The following is an 18309-nucleotide window of genomic DNA, read 5'->3' as shown; positions in this document are numbered from 1 at the left end:
TTCACTCTCACTCGTCTGTATTGAGTGAAGGAGGAAGCGCGCGAACCCACCTACTGGAGCCCTGAGGCATTAACAATGGATCGACGCACAATCAACCCAGGCAAAACTTTCACTACTTATCTCCCTCTATATTCCCACTGCATATTCTATTCGAAAACAGTCAAAGCAACAAATAAAACATTAATAAGGGCATGACATGAAATGTAAGGAACAGAGATGTACAACTTCAAAACTAATCAAATTTATGATCCACCACATTTATATTTTTGTTCACAGCCATGTACACATCAAACTCTCATCTTTCTGTCCAAAAACAAAACAAAAAGATTCCCTGTAAATTTGACCTTTTCCTTCAACTGTCCATTATAGCGTGGTCTTCCTACTTATCTTGACACAATACTCAGTCGCGTTGCCTGCTGCAAACTTAAAAGAAGTCTGACGAATGAAGTGACTGTGAGTGTGTCTGACGTCACGGTGTGTGTGAAAAGGTATCCAGCTGGGGCAGACATGATTCTGCAGGTCACCTGCCCAGTGGACAAAAAGAAATAAAATAGTTGTGTGGATGATATATGAATGATAATACGAAGAGCGTTTTGTGTCTCTCAGCCTGAAACAACTGTAATGCCACTTTCTGTTTTGGAGAAAGGACAGTTAAAAAAAGATGTGTGTTGTTTTAAGCAGTGATGAGAATAATGAAGATGTGATGAGAGAGCAACACAAAAGTATAAGTACAGGGTTGATGCTCTTTACAGGAAGGGTCAGAGCAGACTCTACCTGCTGAGGCGGCTGAGGTCATTTGGAGTCCAGGGAGCGCTTTTAAAGACCTTCTATGACTCTGTGGTGGCATCTGTCATTTTTCACAGTGTGGTATGTTGGAGCAGCAGTTTATCTCCCGCCCCATGCATGTAGATGTTGCTGAACTGCAGAGCTGCTTCAGTGACAGACTGCTGCATCCTCGATGCATGAAGGAGTGTTTCGCAGGTCCTTCCTCCCTGCAGCTGTCAGACTGTACAATCTGAACTGCTCCCAACAAACACAGATGTTTACATCAGCGCTGTATCGTGCACTGTTTTATCAACCGATTCACACTACAACCAGGGTTGCCTCTTATCTGTATTTAATTTTATTTAATTTAACAACAGTATGGTACTCAGTTTTTGGTAACCATTGTCCTTCATGTAAATATGTAAGAATTGTGTATGTTTCTGTTCTGTGTCATGTGTACTGTTTGTTTGTATATGTGTTTTCTTGCTGCTGTTACACCCAAGTTTCCCCTTGTGGGACAATTAAATTGATATAACAACACTCGTGGTAAAGTTGTGGACTGGAAGAATACCTGACCAAGATTATCTTGCAATGTTTTGCAGCCGCCAGTCAAGCCGGTAGATAAATGTCTGTGATTGTCGCAGGTGGCTGTGTGGCTGGCAGGAGCTCTTTCCTATCAGTTTGTCCCCACCTTCACCTATGGTCACGAGCTTTGGGTAATAACCAAAAGAATCCGATTCTGGATATGAACTGCAACTCTCTTTACATTGGCCTTTCCTCCACCCTTCTCGTTAGATTGCAGACTGTCCAGAATGCGGCGGCACGCCTTTTGACAGGTAGCAGGAAGTTTCTTCCATCACTCCTGTTCTTGCTGGCTGCACTGGCTTCCAATTAAATACCGTATTCAATTTAAAAATATTACTTTTCACCTACAAAACCATTAATAACTTTGCGCCGAGCTACCTCAATGAGCTTCTCAGGTTACACACTCCTGTCAGAGCACTTAGCTCTGCTACCCAAATTCTTTCTGGAGCAACCTCGTTCTCGGCTGAAGTCTCACAGTGACCGCGCGTTTGCTGTAGCTGCCCCGGTCTTATGGAACAACCTTCCTGTCGCTATCCGGGCGTCTGACTCTATGCCACTGTTTAAATCACGGCTTAAGACTTATTTGTTTAATCTTGCCTTTCCACCCAGTTAACACTTGTGTGCGCTGGTACATTTTTTATGCTTGTGAACTACTTTTATATCTTATGATGGTTTTTATAATTGATACGTGCCAGGTCCTTTCTCTTTTCCCTCCCATCTCCCTTTCCTATTTTATTTTTGTCAAGCACCTTGGTATACCCTTGTTTTTTTAGTGTGCTTTATAAATAAAGTTTATTTATTTATTTATTATTTGTTGCTGTTTAAGTTTGTCAATTTCAGACCTCTGTCTCTGAAGTTCAACGTTCTGCATTTTCCAGGTCTTTCAGTTTTGCGACATGGTCTGACAGAAAAGAACATAAATAAGTCAATATGAATTTTATTTATCTGCATCATTTGAATCTTTTCATTTTTAGTAGGTTAGATTATTGAATAAATAATGAATAAATAATAAAAATAAAAAGATTAATGAGAAACGTTAGTGATAGATTCATGAAGTGACATTGATATCTCTGTAACAGGGGCTCATATGAAGGTTTCCTCATGCTGTCATTTTTCTCACTACCTGACATCATACTCTACCTTTATTCTCTTGTTTTAAGGTCCTGATTTCCACTTTCTGTTCAGCCACTGAGGCAGTCAGCTCTCTGAGCACAGCATGGATTTCCTGTGGACAGGGTTGTTGGTTTGAAATCTGCTGGTCAAGAATTTCATTATCTGCCTCTGTCTGATTTGTGGAAACAGAGCAGACCAGAAGCAACAGCGAGAAAAACAGCGTGATCTCCATTCTGTCAGTGAAAACTCAACAGTATCTGTGTGTCATCTGCAAACCTGACTGACTTTTATATTACACAGTACAGAGGGGAGGTCACTGTAGCATTAGATTCAACCTTATTCTAGTGAATCAGTGACTAATGTAATCTTTATGACTTTCAGATGCAGTACAAGGAGAAGAACAAGTGAGTATCAATGATTGTCAACTGATAGTAAAACATGAGCATGTGTGTTTCCACCAACTGACCAGAGCTTAGAGGACAAATATCAAAATGTGTGCTCAGATACAGATGTTTAAGCAGCTGTGAAAGAACATATCTGGAAGTTTTTGGCACTGAGGAAGTAATTGCCTTTGATTATGGAATTCCTCTAATAACTCAGAGCAAAAATACTCTAAGCGACAAAATGCATAAAGTAATCTTTACAACTTTTACAAGGTACAAGACTACAAAGAGATAAACAAGTGAATGTCAATGATTATCAGCCGTTCATAAAATTAATCAGCACGTGTTGTTTTAGAAAATCCAATGTGAATGTAGGAACCATGAAGGTCACTGACATGGTATAACTTGAAGATGAACTTCTACTCTTCATGTGTAACATGACACTTGGTTGACCACCCTTCCCACTCCAGTTCAATAAACCACAGCTGTCCTTTTTTGTTTCTTTCTTCTCTGACCACTTAGGTGAGAAAGCTAGTGTTCAATGCTTTTCAGAGATGAATTAATCTCTGACCCTTCCACTCCAAGCACTCCTCCAGATGCAGTGAACAATCTTATAAGCAATACAAGAGCATGCCGAAGAGTCTTGGTTGCTAAATACAGCAAAAGTATTCGGCCCCCTTGAATTTTTCCACATTTTGTCACATTACAGCCACAAACATGAATCAGTTTTATTGGAATTCCACGTGAAAGACCAACACAAAGTGGTGACCACGTGAGAAGTGGAACGGAAATCATACATGATTCCAAACATTTTTACAAATAACTGCAAAGTGGGGTGTGCGTAATTATTCAGCCCCCTTTGGTCTGAGTGCAGTCAGTTGCCCATAGACGTTGCCTGATGAGTGCTAATGACTAAATAGAGTGCACCTGTGTGTAATCTAATGTCAGTACAAATACAGCTGCTCTGTGACGGCCTCAGAGGTTGTCTAAGAGAATATTGGGAGCAACAACACCATGAAGTCCAAAGAACACACCAGACAGGTCAGGGATAAAGTTATTGAGAAATTTAAAGCAGGCGTAAGCTACAAAAAGATTTCCCAAGCCTTGAACATCCCACGGAGCACTGTTCAAGCCATCATTCAGAAATGGAAGGAGTACGGCACAACTGTAAACCTACCAAGACAAGGCCGTCCACCTAAACTCACAGGCCGAACAAAGAGAGCGCTGATCAGAAATGCAGCCAAGAGGCCCATGGTGACTCTGGACGAGCTGCAGAGATCTACAGCTCAGGTGGGGGAATCTGTCCATAGGACAACTATTAGTCGTGCACTGCACAAAGTTGGCCTTTATGGAAGAGTGGCAAGAAGAAAGCCGTTGTTAACAGAAAACCATAAGAAGTCCCGTTTGCAGTTTGCTACAAGCCATGTGGGGGACACAGCAAACATGTGGGGGACACAGCAAACATGTAGGGGACACAGCAAACATGTAGGGGACACAGCAAACATGTAGGGGACACAGCAAACATGTGGGGGACACAGCAAACATGTAGGGGACACAGCAAACATGTGGAAGAAGGTGCTCTGGTCAGATGAGACCAAAATGTAACTTTTTGGCCAAAATGCAAAACACTATGTGTGGCGGAAAACTAACACTGCACCTCACTCTGAACACACCACCCCCACTGTCAGATATGGTGGTGGCAGCATCATGCTCTGGGGGTGCTTCTCTTCAGCAGGGACAGGAAGCTGGTCAGAGTTGATGGGAAGATGGATGGAGCCAAATACAGGGCAATCTTGGAAGAAAACCTCTTGGAGTCTGCAAAAGACTTGAGACTGGGGCGGAGGTTCACCTTCCAGCAGGACAACGACCCTAAACATAAAGCCAGGGCAACAATGGAAGGGTTTAAAACAAAACATATCCATGTGTTAGAATGGCCCAGTCAAAGTCCAGATCTAAATCCAATCGAGAATCTGTGGCAAGATCTGAAAACTGCTGATCACAAACGCTGTCCATCTAATCTGACTGAGCTGGAGCTGTTTTGCAAAGAAGAATGGGCAAAGATTTCAGTCTGTAGATGTGCAAAGCTGGTAGAGACAGACCCTAAAAGACTGGCAGCGGTAATTGCAGCAAAAGGTGGTTCTACAAAGTATTGACTCAGGGGGCTGAATAATTATGCACACCCCACTTTGCAGTTATTTATTTGTAAAAAATGTTTGGAATCATGAATGATTTTCGTTCCACTTCTCACGTGTACACCACTTTGTGTTGGTCTTTCACGTGGAATTCCAATAAAATTCTGTCTGGACAATGTCATATCATGAGTAATAATTAAAAATAATCCATATACATAAAACAAACACATGCACACACACACAGTGACATTTTAGACCTTCAGAATACTGTATATACTTTGGGCATCTCGGTGCTGATCCAGAATCCTTACATTATTATTTATTACTAGAGCTACAATAATAAAGCAAAGAGGAGGGGGAAGTAATAAATATGAAATAATGTATTTATGATGATTCCATTTGTTTCACTATCCACTCTGTGCAGGGCAAAGCTTATTACATGTTTAAACTGTAGAGATACAATAATTTTACTGCTGTAAAATCCAAATTTTGTCTTATTTAAAATATAAATCTAATATAATCTGCTTCTTAATGTATGTTCTTTAAAATACAGTGTGGCGTGGGTGTGGTCTCTGGCCAGCTGCAGAGGAGGGGTGACGCAGTGAGCTCCCGGGACGGTGCAGGGGCGGGGTGAACAGGTGTGCTGGGATCTGACAGTGATTGTGTCTCTTTATATGTTGGCAGTGACAGTCGGAGGAGGAGGGCGGACATGACAGCAGAGAGAGAGCGGGAGTGTCTGTGTCCCTGTACAAACGCACAGTATTAAATAAAAGTTCGGCTGTCGTCAAATTCGCTCCAGCTTATATTTCTTGGGTCCAACGTTACATACAGCTTGTGTTTTTTAATATATCATAATTATAATAATGCATAATTATGTGGACATGCATATTAGATCGTTTTTTAGTGGAATATAATCCCTCCAGAAAGGCAGGAAAAGCTCTGTAACTTGCTTTAAAACTAAATATGTTCCCTAAAACGGTGACAGAGCTACAGACCCATGACAGCCTTACACAGGTAGCCAGCAGCTATGACCAGCACTACTTGTGCAGTTAATAAAAGGACAGGTAATGTTTGTCGCCCTGTTGCACACACAGCACGCTCGTTTGTTTCAGTTCGTCAGTTGCAATAAGACAGCTTACCAACGTGTACGTAATAAGCTGATACTCCTGGGTGCTACACACTACAGTGTACGCTGTACACCTACTTACTGGTTGTGTCGCATCAGTCTGTGTCTCTGAGTTAACTTGTGTTTCTCCTACAGCTCCGGACCGCTAAAAATGCGCGTGCTCTTTGTGAGCTCGTTCCCGGCTCGTAACCAGCGCGTTCTGCCGTCAAGGGCGATCATTGGTTAAATGTGATCATGTGACTGATGCAAGCCAGATCCTTTTATTTAGCAAAACTATGATTAATAGTTAAATATTATTGTTGAGGGGCACAGACAAGACTCTGCAAAAAATTTTTAAAAGTTGCCTCAACAAAAGGGCACTCTGGGCACCCATCAGGAAAGGGGCGGGTGCTCAAGCCCCTCCAGCCCCCCCCCTGCACGTGCCTGCTGTTACACCATCGTAGGTTATACAGGCACTGATCCAATAGGTGTTTTGGCAGCCATCTGCTGTGACTGGTTGGGGGTGACGGAAAAGAGACGAGGGCAGATGGCGACAGGATAAAAGACACACATCAGGAAGAGACAAAGTTTATTACTCCTACTGATTAAATATCACAAACAACAGCCAATACAAACTAAACAACAAGCTAACAGGGGTGCTGCAGTCTTGGAATAAAACTGCAGAGATGATCAGTCTATGAAACCAAAGGTGCGTTTTATATTGGGAGAAGTACCAAAAAATGTAAATAATGGGATATAAACTTGGCACTAGGACAAGCAAATGATTTTAAACTGGGCAGGAAAAATAAGATGCTTTTGAGTGGAGTCTCATGGGTCCCCCAAATATTTGTATCTTTACAAAAAATAATAATAACCAAAGCGCAAAAAAAGAGTAATATTTGGCATAATTAAAACTTGCCTACTAAGAATGACATAAAAATTACATAAAGTAGCACAAACACTTTAATATGCCACGGGTAAATTGAGCTGTGGCATTTTTCCTTTTTAAATCCGCCTTTTTTCTGAGCTAATTGAAAGCTGTTTAGAGATCCGTGGTTCTTTCACAGAAAATGATGCATTACTGTAAACTGAACACAATATAAAGTATTTAAAATGAGTTAAGCTTTACACATGTGCCGCAGTGACATTACTGCAGGTGTGATTCACTGACAATCACTTCCTCACTGAATGTTTCAGTGGTGCAGTTGCTCGGGCCTCTGAATCTCTGTTTTTTTGTATTTACCTGCTGCTGATGCTCCTCATGCTTACCTCTGGTCTTACCTTTGCTTCTTCCCCTCTGCTTGGATCTTCACCCATGTGCCTGTTGGACTGTCCTCTCCTCTGTAAACTCAGAGACCTCCTTGCCCTCCCCATTACACATTCTGGCTAAACTTGATAAAAAAAATACTGTAAACCAATGTGTCCTGCATTTGAGTCCAATTATCATGAACATAATTTCTCTCTTTTTAGTTAATAGATCAGATTGTGTGCTTTATAACATGTTTCCTTTATTTGCCTTTTCTTTCTGTGGTCATGTTAAAAAGCAGAGTGTAGTATATTGTTAGAGAATTGAGCCTGTCCACAGTAAAATAGTCACTTCTTTAAACTTAGTCCAAAATGGTGAGAAGAACCTTAACCTCACCTCAGAGTCTGACCTTAAACAACATTCAGTGTTCTGTTCTTCTTTCTGCTTTGTCCTCTCTTGTTTTCATCCATGTTTCTAGAGTTACATTTATTTATACTTTGTGTCGGCTCAGTGATTTATTTTTCTGTCTGCAGGTAGAAAAATCATTGACGTTTGCAGATGACACAGATGCTGTTATGTTTTCAGTGACTGAATGGAGATCATTGCAGTTTTCTTTGTTCTTTTTCCACAGATCAGACCACGAGCAGACTGCACTCCAACAACCCCGTCCACACTACATTTGACTGGTACTCACACTGCCCTTGAACATAAACTAAACAACATGTTGATTCCACCATGTTAGAAGATTTATAGAACTATCATATCATCCCCTTTATGCCTCCGTACTTAAGTAAGTACTTAAGTAAGTAAGTACTCATTCACCCCTCTTTCTGTCATGGTATAAAAAGCTCAGGTTTGCACAGACACACATACTACGTCTGAAAAGAAGATCCAAGGTAAAGTGTTGGGTCGGGTAGTGAGACTATGCTTAATGGTAATTTGTGACATGACAATATTGCTGTAATTTCCAGAGAAATTGATGGCGGAAGGAAGAAGATCTTGCACAGTTCATTTTGCACTTGCATTAGAGCATGAAGCAAAGGTGGAGAGTCAGAAGACTGAAACTGACCAGTTGAAACAACAGCAGTTTTTTTTAATCATACGCACTGGACTCTAAACTAAAAAGTGATTATTAAATGTGAAAAAATGTAAAATTGCTGTACTGCATGGTAATTGGTTTGTTTCAGTGTCATGGAGCTGCAGATGTTTTAGAACATAAATCCTGAAAAATGCAACCAAAACCACCCAAAAAAAATGATATATATATATATATATATATATATATATATATATATATATATATATATATATATCATTTTTAGGGGTGCAACGATACACAAAATTCACGGTTCGGTTCGGTTCGATACTTTGGTGTCACTGTTCGATATTTTTTCGATACAAAAAAATGTTCATGCATTTTTAATTTGTCATTTATTAAAATTATAAATATATATTTTAACTCAAAAGTACAGTTTTTAAATTTAACCCTAACCCTTGTGCGTGTTTTTTATTTTGACAGCGAATGCGCACCTGCGGACCACTTATGTGCAGCCCTGGTTATATAGCTCGTCATATTGCAGCCACAGAAATTCTTTTGTCCATGAAACCATAAAGCTGCACTTTCTTTTTGCCTTCTAGTCTGATTTGTCATAACTTCTCCGTTTTGTGGTAAGCTTTTCTTTGGCTGTCACTTCTTCACCCTGACCTGTCTTATTTGGCTCAGCAGAACTGAAATATAAATCCTGCTTTTACACACGCACTCACATAAGCTCAGCGATTCTCTGCGCGATCAACCTCTCACATGTTTAAGCTTGCTGCGGGAGATTTCACTTGTCATGTTTGCATAGTAAGCTAACGATTAATAAGACGATGTCAGAGGAATTGGTGCACAAATTATCATCACTCACAGATCAGTGCTGTCGCTCTCTATACACAGTTCGCACGATTGCAAAGTGAAAGCAAAAAAACAAGCGCAAATTCAAACGCGACTTCAATATGTCACATATTGACAGTGGCTCACCGATGCCAATGACATAATTACCCAGCTACATTTCTGAAAGAATGCAAAAGCATTGACATATATTTTTCCTACAATAGCCCGACGGGCAGGGAAGAGATAGATTTTGGTAGCCCGACTGAAAAAATCGCTAGCTCCGGGACGTCGGGCTAGCGATATTGCAAGCCCTGTATCTGATTGAGGAATCACTCATCTTTGGAAAAGAGAGTTTATTACAGAGAAATGGCTCTTTCCAAAATAAAAGCTATACTATCCGCTTCTTCTGGGCTATATTCTCAGCAGCATAAGGAGAATCATGTGCTAACAGCTGTCTAAATGACTCGGCTAAAGTTAGTAGCATGCTTGCTTTTTTTTGTCTGCTTCCACTTGTCTTTGCACTAGGATGATGTCGGTGTAAATGTGCAGTCATATTCGTTGTGTTCCCACTAGTGCTTTCAGGTTAATCTCGTTGAAATTACCTTAACGCCACAACACGGCAAATCTCCGTTAACGAGCTACCGCCGATCGCCCCGTGCATGGGGCTAGACGGCAAACACGTTAACGAGCTAACTGCGCTAACACACTAGTTCCCACCCATGTAATTGAGCATTGCATGGAACATCCAACATACTGTTTTACTTTAGTCCATGACTCGCTTACCTTCAGGGTCATACGTCACATTAAAACCAAAATAATTCCAAACGCCAGATCTGAATGAGGTTCAATTTGCCTGTTGCAAGTAGAGCTTAACTTCTGTCTCGCTAGCTTGCCCTGCGCTCTTCCTTCTGACGATGCTGTCTGTGTTGAGCGCTCAGTGGATCTGCGCTCGACAGTGCAGCCTAGGCGGAGTAGTCGAACACAGATTCACTGAGCGCTCAACACACACAGCATCGTCAGAAGGAAAATTGATAAAATAAATTACAAATGTTGTATTGTTCGATACATATGCGTACCGAACCGAAAGCACTGTATCGAACGGTTCAATATCGATACGAATATCGTTGCACCCCTAATATATATATATATTAGGGGTGCAACGATACACAAAATTCACGGTTCGGTTCGATACTTTGGTGTCACGGTTCGATATTTTTTCGATACAAAAAAATGTTCATGCCTTTTTAATTTGTCATTTATTAAAATTATAAATATATATTTTAACTCAAATGTGCAGTTTTTAGATTTAATGTTGCTGAAACAACAAAGGGATAAAATAAATCTATCTGATCAAGAAATCACTCATCTTTGGAAAAGAGAGTTTATTACAGAGAAATGGCTCTTTCCAAAATAAAAGCTATACTATACGCTTCTTCTGGGCTATATTCTCAGCAGCATATTAAACATATCAGGTCCCCATAAGGAGAATCATGTGCTAACGGCTGTCTAAATGACTCGGGTAAAGTTTGTAGCATGCGTGCTTGTTGTTTTTGTCTGCTTCCACTTGTCTTTGCACTAGGATGATGTCGGCGTCAATGTGCAGTCATATTCGTTGTGTTCTCACTAGTGCTGTCAGCGTTAATCTCGTTGAAATGACGTTAACGCCACAACACGGCAAATCTCCGTTAACGAGCTACAGCGGATCGCCCCGTGCGTGGGGCTGGACGGCGTCAACACGTTAACAAGCAAACTGCGCTTCACCTCTTCAGTTCTGAAAGCTGATGGAGAGTCTCGGGTGTTTAACTCCCAGTGAGGTTGTGATGCTGGCGGAGGTCCTGAGAGTGGATGACCCACCCTGCTGTCAACTGAGTTACTGAGGTCACATGGGTCAATGTGTGAGGGGGGGGGGGGGGGGGTGAATGGCCCGGAAGTGATCCCAGGACTACAACACTTTTTCCATGTTTGAACTTAATGTGACCACTAGAGGGAGGTATGTGCCTCTTAGTGCCATAAGCCAGCTGTGCAGCAGGCAGGTTGTTTGGCTTCATTTTTGCACAATGGGAGGAGGCGCTGTCGCGTCGTCCATGTTTTCTACAGTCATTGATTTGGACACAGCCAATGTGTTTAGTTTTACTCTTCCCCATGTGATGTCATTATGTCCATTTGTGTCAGCTTTTTTCCCAGGTGCCTCCACTTCCCCATCACCTCATATGTGTATGTAAGTCTTCTGTCTCCCTTTGTTCATTGTTGCTTCGTCTGTGTTCCCACCCCCATGTCCTCATAGTCACAGAGTCATAGTGTGTGTCATAGTGCCCTCATATTATCACAGTATGTCATAGTTGTTCATAGGTTTCTTAGTTCTCCTGTCACCAGCCAAATAAAGGCTCGCTTTTGGTTTCAAGTTCCATCTCTCTGCCTATGTCTGTTCGTGGGTCGTCTACATACACTCCACAACCGAGACAGGAGAGGAACCTGATAACAGCTGAACGTTCTTTTGTTCACACGGAAAATAGGTGTGAAAGGCAAAATTCTAAATTGTTTCTAAAAAAAATTAAATAAAGCTGTTTTATTAAATGAATATATACATAATGCAAATGTGCTCATAAATGAGTTGACTCTGTGTTTTCAGAGTTAACAGATTCATTCAGCGATATTGTCTGGATCTGAAATATTGCAGGTACACGCAGAGTGCAGAGGATTTTTACACATACACTGATAATTGTTTTCTATAAGTCTCTGGGTCAGGAAGTCCAAACATGACGTCCTGAACTGGGCCTTAGAATAAGCTGAAGGATAACATTAGATAATCAAGGCAGGATGTGTTTTTGTGTCCATGTGTTTCTGATTCCAGGAGGAGCAGATACCAGGTGAGGTCGGATGTGGACGGGGAGGATTCGCAGCAGACTGCCACGTTGGATTTGGGAGAAGATAATAATATTTTGTCATTGTCAAAGTATAAAAGCTGTACAGCCCATTTCAGGGTTAGGGTTGGGGTCAAAGTGAAACTAGAAATATTTAGAATCACAATGAGTTCAAAGCGTGAGGAGGTCTGATATTCCAACAGTGTTCAGGATGAGAATTATTACCTGCAATGCTCCAGTTTGACCTCATGGTGGCAGTGCCGTCTCACTGTTATAATGGCTACACTCAGACTACAGGAGAGAACAAGAGGCTGTACTAAAACTCTGATGTTTTATCGTGTGTTTATGACATCATGCTGACGTCAGCCTGATAATACCTGTTGATTCAACTAAACAGCCAAGGTTTCCAAGGTTCTTAAATGAACCACAAACTACAGGGTAAGAGTGAGCTGCTGAAAGTCAGATCTGTTCTTCAAAGCAGACTTTCAGCTTTATTACAAACTAAGAGTCGGATCAGCACAAATACTGACACAGAGATGGCTGCTGGCACTGCGCTGCTCTGCTGCACTTTGCTGTTTGTCCTTGTCTTCGTCTCTGCAGGTGAGATTGAACTAAACTGAGGTTCTCTCTGAGATAACAAGAAGTACAGGAGGATTATTTTCATCTGGATTCAGTTTGTCTGTGTGTGAAGGAGACACCAGGCTGGGTGGACACTTAACATCTGTAATCCAGCTGTGACAGAGACAAAGAAGTGTAATGTGTGTGTCAGTGTGATGTGTTGTAGTGTCAGGAGTCAGGATGCAGCTACAAAGCTTCTTGTTCAGTGTATACAAACAGCTGTAGCTCCATAAAGGCAGCATGCAGAGACTCACAGTGTCTTATAATGAGAGGCTGCTTTCTCTCACACATTCTGTTCACTTATTATCAGCACATGTTGTTGTTCTGTGGAAGCTAACATCTTGTAGTTTCTGACACTTTGCATGTTTAGCATGAGGCTAAAATTCCCCCTCAGTGGGTCACTGGTGACCTGCTGGATGTTCAGAGGTTCATTAAATCCAACATGACTAAAAACTCAAATGTCAAAGTGTTGTTTCCTCTTTCAGAGCAGAAAACCATCACAGCTGAGTCTGGACAGGACGTCACTCTGACATGTCGAGCTCCAAACAACAACATTAGAGTAATAAAGTGGGAGAGATTTGACCTGGGAGATGATTATGTGCTTTTGTACCAGGATGGTCTCCCTGATTCAACACACCAGCATCCATCTTTTAAGAACCGGGTGGATCTGCAGGACAGACAGATGAAGGATGGAGACGTGTCTTTGATTCTGAAGGATGTGACAGTTCATGACGCTGGAGCATATGAGTGTCGTTTCTTCATGGAAGAAACTCGCTCATGGAAGTCCATCAGCAGCCTCAACCTGATTGTTACAGGTGAGTGAGTAGAGTTGAGTGTGTGTGTGATCAGAGGTGAAGCTGCTTCCTGGTTGTTGATGTGTGTTTGTTGTATGGATGAGCTGGTGGATGTCAGAGGTAGACAGATGTTTCTCCAGCTGTTGTCTTTGTGGCTGGTAGTCTAGAGTTGTAGAGCAGCATTGTTTGGTTAGAGCAGAAACAAAGACATTTATGACTCCGTCTCTTCTTCTCTTGCTCTCCAACTCGTCTGTAAACATGTGTGGGGAAACTCAATGATAAAACCTACAGCTGGAGGGGGAGGGGAGGGGTGAAGCTGGTGGTAAATCTGTGAAAGTGAATCACAGTCAACTGCAGCCCCTTAAATTGCCTTATTACACAATGCTGAGAAAGCATTCGAACGGGTGGAGTGGGATTATCTGTTTTATACTCTAAATAAATTTGGATTTGGCCCTAATTTCATTTCATGGATTCAGTTACTTGACTCCTCACCTATGGCACGTGTTAGAACAAATTTGTTATTCTCTTCTTATTTCCCACTTGTCCGTGGTACGAGACAAGGATGTCCCTTATCCCCTCTCCTTTTGCGTTATCAATTGAACCATTGGCGATTAAAGCCAAGCTGACAGCTGACAGTTGCATTAAGGGCATCTTCAGAGCTGACCAGGAGCACAAAATATCCGTATATGCTGACGATCTCCTGCTGTATATGTCAGAGCCTTTATAACACTGAATAAGCACATCCCTGCATTTATTTGGAACGGCAAAAGTCCATGAATTCGTAAAGATTTCATGCAGAGAACTAGGCCAATGGGTGGATTAGCCTTGCCAATTTTTCAGTCTTATTATTGGGCAGCAAATATTCGAAATATGCTGGATCAGTAATTTTACCACAGAGACTCCAGCTTGGCTCCAAATTGACTCATCCAATTGTGGCAAAATGTGCCTATCAGCTTTGTTGAGTTCAGCTCTCCCATTAGAACTGTACACCTATAAATGTAACCCTTTGTTGTATGACTCGCTCAGAATCTGGGTGCAATGTAAGGTTTGGGTTACACTATCAGCTCAAATCATATGTTCCCACCCTCAATGATGGATTCTGCCTTTAAAATATGGGAAGGTAATGGACTTAGAAATATCAAAGACCTTTTTGCAGATGGAATTTTTCTCATTCACGCAGCTCCTGAAGCAGTTTAATGTTCCTCGCAAACATTTTTTCCGCTATTTACAAGTTCACCACTTTGTAAAGAGTCGATTTCCTTCATTTCCAGAAGTACCTGAGGAAACTTCTTTGGATAAAATTATTAATATAAACACTCATAAGAGAGGGGCGATTAAAGAAATGTATGCTATATTATTAGATCTTCAATCTCCTTCTCTCTCCATCCTTAAAGCTCAGTGGGAGAAAGACCTTGGGATGAATTCAACAGATGAACTCTATGTTTTCTCCATAGGGTACACTCTTCTTCTATATGTGCCAGACATGGGCTGACCCCCTGTGTAACAGATGTAAAGCAGAAACAGGTTCACTCCTTCATAGTTTTTGGCCCCAATCTTCATAACTATTGGGTGTCTACCCATACGGAAAAGATGCATATAAATCTTATAAAGTTTGTATCGGTCTTGTGTGAAGCTTGTATGAAAAGCATACAAGAGTGAAAACAGATTAAGATCCCTTGAAAATTATATAAATGAAACTTGTATGTTTTGGATATTTACTAAAACAATATAAGAAAGTAATGAGAAAGTGGCCACTTTCATGAGTAAATCATATAAGCCTTATATGATTGACTGTATGAAGTAGGCCACATCTTATGCAAGTCTTATAAGTTTTTTCTATTTCTTTTCCATATGGGTATATTTAACACCTTTTCAGAGATATATAACGTTAATTATGATCCCTATGCTCTAATCTTTGGGGTGATACCTCAAAACATCACTTTGCCAAAATACTATTCAAATTCTTTGCTTCACTCATTGCAAGGCGCCTTATACTTTTAAGATGGAAGCAGGAAGCTCCTCCCACACATGAACAGAGGCTTGCAGAGCTCATGAAGTTTTTGCATTTAGAAAAGATGAGATATACACTGGTAGGTTCAACCACCAAATTTCTTGAGGCATGGCAGCCTTTTCTAATGTACATGGAAACATTTAAAATGACCACATTGTCATGACCAGATACCATCCATCCATTTTATTTTTGTTGTTGCTGTTTGTTTGTTTTTTGTTTTGTAGGGGTTTCTTTAGTTTGTTTGTTTGTTTTCTTTCTGTTATCTTTTCGGGTATTGTAAAAACTGAACAGCAAACTACTGTATGTTCAAAGTTTTGCTATTAACATGCTGCTGTAACTGAAAATAAAATGAAAAAATAAAAAATAAAACTCAAATGTCAAAGGAAATAAACAAAATATTTAAAGTCAACCATTCTGATCATAATTGCACTTTGACCTTTAACCTCTCTGCTCTGTGTTGTTTCATCTTTCAGATCAGAAAACCATCACAGCTGAGTCTGGACAGGACGTCACTCTGACGTGTCGAGCTCCAAACAACAACATCTTCGCTCTAGAGTGGGAGAGAGCTGACCTGAAGTCAGGAAATGTTCTTTTCCGAGTTGGTTGTGATATTATTCTAGACGACCAGCATCCATCTTTTAAGAACCGGGTGGATCTGCAGGACAAAGAGATGAAGGATGGAGACGTGTCTTTGATTCTGAAGGATGTGACGATTAATGATGCTGGAACATACGAGTGTCGTTTCCTCATGGTAGAAGCACGCTCATTCAAACACAGCTTCATCAAACTGGTTGTTGATCCTCCAGGTGAGTGAGTAGAGTTGAGTGTGTGTGTGATCAGAGGTGAAGCTGCTTCCTGGTTGCTGATGTGTGTTTGTTGTATGGATGAGCTGGTGGATGTCAGAGGTAGACAGATGTTTCTCCAGCTGTTGTCTTTGTGGCTGGTAGTCTAGAGTTGTAGAGCAGCATTGTTTGGTTAGAGCAGAAACAAAGACATTTATGTCTCTTCTTCTCTTGCTCTCTAACTCGTCTGTAAACATGTGTGGGGAAACTCAATGATAAAGCCTACAGCTGGAGGGGGAGGGGAGGGGTGGAGCTGGTGGTTGTGAGTCTGTGAAAGTGAATCCTGCCGGTGCCATAGCTGCTGAAAACGTACTTAGTGCAGACACAAAACGTCCATCAGCTTCAAAGTGTGTCAGAAAAATGTCCACATGGTGACTGATGGATGAGAGAGGTCCCATTGTTGTTGTTGTGCACAAATCATTGAACAACACAAACACTTAGAGCTGCTTTCAGTGCTGCCTGTTTTGTTACAGCACACATTTCTGATGGTCCTACAGTCCAACGTAGCAAACGTCTCCGTGAAGCCTCTTCTTAGAGACCAAAGGTTGGATCAGAGCGAGCAGCTGAAAGGACACATCTATGAATGCAGTCAGAGACTTTCTCACAACCTCACACTTCATCTGGTCACATTTACACTCAGGTTCTCTGTTAGTCACTGAGATTACAGACTCACACATTTAAAATACTCTGAATGTTGGATCAGATGAAGTTAATATTTTTTATTTCTTGAACATATGTTTAATTAGCATGTTGCTAAAGCTTTAAGTAATGCACTGGTGACCTGGTGTATGTTAACAGGTCAATTAATCAAATCCAGAATAACTCAAATATAAGCTAAACAGCATAAATATTAAACATAAACAACATCATATTTCCCCCATGGCACAGTCCACTCAGCACTTCCTGGAGTTTCTCATTTGATCGTTCATTGACACTCATGACTTACAGAGACTGAACATCAAACACAGGAATAAAACAAGCAGTGAGCACAACAAAGGATTATTAAAGAAGGAATATTAACTCTATTCTAACTCTAGTAACTCTACACCAGGAAACCACCAAATCTTCTGCAAACGTGATTTTAACCAGTCAAAATGTTTTTGGATATTTATTCAGTGTAGAAACCTAAAAAGTCAGTTTTATTTTTAGATGTTTGGTTGTTTTGAACAAGTATATCAAACTGTAAGTATGATGTTTGGTATATAGTGTTATATATTGCATGGTATTGATATATTGCACTGTTTGAAGTGCTTCGTATATAAAAGTAGTAAACTGTGTACACAGTGTTTGGTGTGACAGAGCTGTTGTCACTGAATCACAGGTTCAGATGTTTCAGCCTCATAATAAACAAACACGTTTTCAGAGACTCGAGGATTTGACCTTCCAAAAGTCTCAGACATGTTTTAATGAGCTCTCACAGTCTGCAGCCAAACAGGTCAAATTATAAAGAACAGCTGGATCAACCCAACATGACCTCTGACCCCGAAGCAGCTGTTAGACCTGTGTATTTGAAAAAAAATATGATTTTTTTTATGGTGAAAGCAAGATTCCAGACTGCAGTTTTGGTCAGATCATGTTTTTAAATAAAAAGCAGAAAAATCAACATTAACATTTTCTCACTTTATAAATATTATGAATAATTTTTTCATCTAATCTCCTGAACTAGAAGAGGACACCTCACAGCTGTTTCTCACCTGCAGGTCAGCCAGGAGGACACAGAGATGAACTGTGAGTCGGACGATCTGAGGCCAGACAGAAACTCTCCTGAACATCCAGCAGTCGACTCTGCTGATCATCATGTTCAGACTCAGACCAACAGTGTGTGTCTGTGCTGTCAGTGACTCTGAACTACAGTTTATTCATCTTGTTCATGAGATTTACTGACACAAAGTCAAACTGTGTTACAAACACACATGAATTTCTGATCTCAGAGTCAGTGAGTGTTGGAGCTTCAGGTTAGACAAATTAACTATTTTATGTT

General features: G+C 40.9%; 1 pseudogene; it reads left to right on the top strand.

The window, feature by feature from the left end:
- Positions 1–18309, top strand: part of LOC113017816 (neural cell adhesion molecule 2-like) — a 75144-nt pseudogene that overhangs the window by 17571 nt on the left and 39264 nt on the right.

This window comes from Astatotilapia calliptera, unplaced genomic scaffold (assembly GCF_900246225.1).
Source record: "Astatotilapia calliptera unplaced genomic scaffold, fAstCal1.2 U_scaffold_21, whole genome shotgun sequence".
NCBI classification, from domain to species: domain Eukaryota; kingdom Metazoa; phylum Chordata; class Actinopteri; order Cichliformes; family Cichlidae; genus Astatotilapia; species Astatotilapia calliptera.
The sequence above is the reverse complement of the archived record's forward strand: the minus strand, read 5'-3'. Positions and strand labels throughout refer to the sequence as shown.